The sequence below is a fragment of the Zingiber officinale genome, chromosome 3A (assembly GCF_018446385.1).
Source record: "Zingiber officinale cultivar Zhangliang chromosome 3A, Zo_v1.1, whole genome shotgun sequence".
Classification (NCBI taxonomy): domain Eukaryota; kingdom Viridiplantae; phylum Streptophyta; class Magnoliopsida; order Zingiberales; family Zingiberaceae; genus Zingiber; species Zingiber officinale.
In genome coordinates this window covers 152,094,403-152,099,907 of record NC_055990.1, presented here as the reverse complement: position 1 = coordinate 152,099,907, position 5,505 = coordinate 152,094,403, and positions in this window count along the sequence as shown.

The following is a 5,505-nucleotide window of genomic DNA, read 5'->3' as shown; positions in this document are numbered from 1 at the left end:
TAATCTTGTTCTAAAAACTTAAATTCCAATTGACCTTGAACTTCCAAACTCTGTTGAATATTGCTAACTTTAATCATGCACAAATCTTTACACATTGCCCATTTTTTAATTATGGCAAAGGGGGAGAGTAGCAAAAGAAAAGCAAACATAAAAATTTTTTCAAATTAAGGGGGAGCAAAAATTAAGGGGGAGCCAAAGTTAAGGGGGAGTATATAGGGCAAAAATTACTTTAGTTACTTTGTTCATCTATACTTAGCAAATTTTGCCTATGTTTAAAATGACTATCTATTCGCTTGTTTGCTTAACTTCGAATTCGTGTTGCCATAATCAAAAAGGGGGAGATTGTTGGTGCGGGAAGCATCCGACGATCGAACTCGTGTTTTGATAACGGCAAAGAATTCTAAGTTAAGAATGTTTTTGTGTCTAACAAGTCTACTTGAGGATTTCAGGAAAGTCCTAGCTGCAGTTAGGCAAAGGGAAAACCCTAGGGGGCGGTAACCCTAGGTCATAGGGGGTGGCAACCCTATGCGGAAAGTCTTGGCAGGTCGATGGCTTCATGCAAAAGTCCTAGGGGGTGGTAACCCTAGGTGAAAAGTCCTGGTGTCGCGAACCAGGTGAAAGACTGGACTAGCCGGGGAAGCGGATGTCCAGCAGAAAGTCCGAAAGCATCGAGTGCTGAGCGAAAGTCCGATCGACTGGCAACAGGTAAATCTCCTGAGTGGAGTAGGTGAGGACGCATTCCCCGCAGAGGGAACAGTAGGCGTCGGGTCGACCTAGGGTTTCCGGTTGGAATTCCAAAGTCAGACTCGGACAGTCCGAATACTGTCAATTATTACTCAGTATGTTTTATCAGATTCTAACACTGTCTTGCAGGGTATTTTGCTCGGGCTAACCTTTGTTTACAGGTGAGGAGCCTGCTGGAAAAAGGCTGTCCGGGCGCCTGGGATGGATCCGGGCGCCCGGAGGTCCGGGCGCCCGGGACCAAACTTTATCCCTGCAGCGACTTCGCCACGTGGATCATCCCGGTTGGTTGGCAACGTCACACTCCAGGCGCCCGGAACCGCATATAAAAGGAGGGTTGAGGTGCAGCTTCAAAGACAATAATCATCTAAGCAATCTCCTTGCGACAAGCTGCTAACAACTCAATCCAGAAGTGCTGCAACGACACCCCGACAACCCGGAGCTTCGGATTTAATCTTTTTGTTGTCGGTATAATCCTTTTACAGCTTTGAATTGTAATTAGTTTGTAATACTCTTAACGAACTTATAGTTGTTGCCCACCGAAAGCGATCAAGGATCGCGGGCCTTCGAGTAGGAGTCGTCACAGGCTCCGAACGAAGTAAATCCACTGTGTTCATCTGCTTGTGTTTCTTTCATTTCCGCTGCGTTTTTTTTTACTCGAGTGTTTTACGATTTCGATAATCGAACGAAATAGCCACGAGCGCTATTCACCCCTCCTCTAGCACTTCTCGATCCAACAGACTTCCTTGATGTTAGGTTCCTTAACCCATTAGGACTTTTTGCCAGATCTCAACCAATCTTGACTTCAACTAGTTATCAATCCAACTAGACTTCCTTCTGCTAGATCTTAACCAATCTGGACTTTGTTCTAACTATCAACCTAGTTGGAATTTAGCCTGATGTTTTGGTCCTCTAGACCTATCAAGTTCATATCCTGCACACTTAGTAGACAGATTAGACAAACATAACATCTAACTTTAATCTATTTGTCATTCAACAAAACCTGAGTTTGATTATCGATGTTACTGCACCAACAATCTCCCCTTTTTTGATATAATGACAACATGAGTTAAATTTAGAAAAAATATATAGAAAGAAATGATTTAAGAGATCCTAAACCCTTACCCTCCCCCTTTTTGATGCAATATAATTTTAGGTTTAAGTTTTTCATATTTTTCTTACTTAAACTCTTACCTTCTCCCTTTGGGATTTATCAAAATAAGTATGTAAATAAGTCACACTAAAAGGATAAGTGAAGTAAATTAGTAAGTATAATATAGGTCTATTTTAGGGAGAGTATAAAAATTTTCAAAGTAAAGTTTCAAGTACTTTTTGAAAAGATTTTTAAAGGGGATTTTGAAGCACTTTTGCATAAACTTTCAAAGTAAATTTTCTAAAATACATGTCCAAAGGTTTTAAAAGTAAATTTTATCAAGTATTTTCAAATAAATGTTGAATATTTTCTGTTGATCCCTTGGCTACCAGCTAGAGGAGGGTGAATAGCCCTACACAATAAAAATAAATACTTTTCTCGGAACTTTGGAAATAAAGCACTTGTATAAAAAGAAATTGATTAATAGACAAGAAAAAGAGGCACAGTAATTTACTTGGTTTGCAATTAGGGGTTTCCTAATCCAAGACGTTTGAAAGCTCACTAATGTCTTCTTCAGGTAGAGAAGGCTCTTATAGCAGTTAAAGCTCACAACTACAAAGATAAACTTAATTAGGATTGATTATAAGTGTTCTTTTTAGCTTCTGGGATCAGGTTTGTATTTATAGCCTTGATCGGAGCACCTAGAAGGGTTCCAGGCGCCTGTAGGGGGATAAAATTTTATCCCCGTCGCAACGGATCATGACAGTTGGCAAAGCGATAAACTTTCTGGTCCGGGCTCCTAGATCGAGCTGTTCTACCTCAACCAAGGCATGCGCCTGGGGCGCCCTGGGTCTGAGTGCCCAGAGCACAGTCAACCTATGGTTGACTTTTTCTTCGGGTCTTCTGTTCTAGCTCCGCTCGCTTGGGCGATTTTGGCCATCTAGAATATGGCTCACCCGAACCCATTTTCCGACCTTCTCGAGCAACTTTCCGCTCCAGCTTTCATCCCTTGGAAATGCCACGCACCTCCTTCCCATCTACCAGCGTACTCTTCCGCAGCGCCTCATCCCTCGGATGCACCGAGCTCGTTGACTCTCTCCCATGTCGTTCTTATCGCTAGCTATGTCTTTCGCTCGACTTCTTGTGCTCCTAAGTTCTTGCACACTTAGACTCAAGGAGATCAAAACACAACATGACCTAACTTGATTGGTTGTGTTGGGGTTGCAAGATTGCAAATATAGTCATACATTAAAAATACATGGGAAAGATCATGACTTTATAAGAAAAAAGATATCTTTATTGGCATGAGACCTTTTGGGTAAAGCCCAAGAGCAAAACCATGAAGGCTTAGGCCAAAAGTGGACAATATCATGCAATTGTGGAGATATTTAAATTCTTTTTGATCTTTCAATTAGTATCAGAGGGATGTCGCTCTTCACTAGACTAACCACCGGAAGAAGCACGAGCCAGAGTCATGATCTAAGATTGAACCATGTGAGTGAAACCTTGAACGAAGGAGGGGAGGCCCTGAGCAGGTCAAGAGTCACCTGATGCTCGAGGGAGACCCCGTGGTCCTTTGTTTGAGGGGGGGGGGGGATTGTTGGGGTTGCAAGGTTGCAAATATAGTCCCACATTGAAAACACATGGAAAATATCATAAGTTTATAAGAAAAAAATATCTCTATTGGCATGAGACCTTTTGGGTAGAGCCCAAAAGTAAAACCATGAGGGCTTAGGCTCAAAGTGGACAATATCATGCCATTATGGAGATATCTAAATTTTTTTCGATCCTTCAGGTTGATCACATTAAAACTACCACCGGGTACTTACAATCTCTCCCTTTTTAATGTGAGCAACCCAAGTTAAGTTAGGGTAAATCAAACATAAATAATAGTAAGATAAATTTTATAATTTTTAATAATATGTAAAAAAAAAATCAATGTCACCCTCCCTTGGACTTAACCTTAATTCTTTCCCTTTGATCACATTAAAAATAGGAGTAAAATAAGAATATAACTTTGAAAAAGTAGCATCGAAGTGATTAAAAAAAGATAAAATGTGTCTTTAGACTTGAAAAATTCTGAAAGTTTTATAATGGTTGAACAAACATATTTAAAGTAGATATAAAATTCTTTACAAAAAATTAAAATTATTTTAAGCGAAAATAAATTCTTTTTGGCATAAATGCATATTTTCTAAAAAATAATTAAAAATAGTTATTAACTTTGAAAAATCATGAAATATTTTATGAGAATGTATAATAGTAAGTAATTTTCTAGAAAAGATAAATTTTAAATAATTGAATTTTTAAAAATTTGTAATGTTAAAAATTTATATTTGGATAAATAATTCATAGAAAATTCATCAATGGTCAACAAATTTCAGAAAAACTTTTTTAAATAGAGAAATGGATAAAGTTTCACAAAAAAATAAAGTTTGTAAAAAATAGCACTGCAAGAAATTTTTAAATCAAAGAATATGAATTTTGTTAAAAAATTCATAGAAAAATAATACAATGGTCCAAAAATTTAAAATTTTTTTTATAGATGAGTAATGAAATTTTCTTTCTAAAAAAATTAATTTTAATTAATTTCTAACATAATTATGCAGAACAATTTATTTGATAATTCTAAGCAAGAATATGAAATAAAATAAAAAATAAAACATGCATAATGATTTTTCAATTTAAGCATGATTTTAGAACCCAATATAGGTTCTTTCTAACTGGGTTAATCAAAAATTTCTTAGGGATATATTTTGTTGATAATTTTTTTATTTGGCCCTTATGATATCTAAAGTGTCGGCTTAGTCTTTGATAATTTTAAAGTTAGAAATAGTTATATTCGAACATGCACAATTCTTTAGATTCTCTATTTCTATTTTTTATTTTTTATTTTTAATTTTTTTATGTTTACCTTGTCAAAATCCTCTAGTCGACAAGATGTTACTAAGGTTAATTTCAACTCTTCATTTTTTTAAAATAATTTACAAGTATTTTTTGATAATATTTTTTTAAACTGAAATAACTTATTAGGAGATAGAGACCGTACCTGACTTACCTTGTCGATCCCGTAATCTAAAGCTCCTCCTAAAGTGCTATTTCCTTCTAATGTTGCTCCCCCTTCATCAATGCTCTCGATACTCATTTCGGATGAGCTTGCTCCATCTTCATCTTCTTGGTGACTTACCACTAGCACAAGTCCGGCGATGACTTCGATCTCTGACTCGGATGACGTTTCATCCCACGTCACCTTTAGATTTTGATGCTTTGTCTGGACTGTTCTTTTGTCTTTGCTCTTGTCCTTATCCTTGTCCTTGCTCTTAAATTTAGGACAGTAATCTTTCACGTGCCCTTCTTCATTGCAGTGGTAGCATCTTACCTTTCTTCTTCTTCTTTTATCATACACTTGGTTAAATTTATTAGTTTTAAATAACTTTTTAAATTTTCTTACCATGGACATCGTTTTGTCATCATCAAGAGAAGTTTTGGATTCCGATTCATCCATTTTTACCTTTAAGGCAATGTTATGCTTGGGATCCTTCTTCATATCTGCACATCTAATTTCATGAACTTTATAGATATAGAAAATAACTCTTCTAAAGTACTTATCTCTAGATCCTTAGAGATGTAATATGTATCTACTAAGGATACCCATTCAGAAGTCCTAGGAA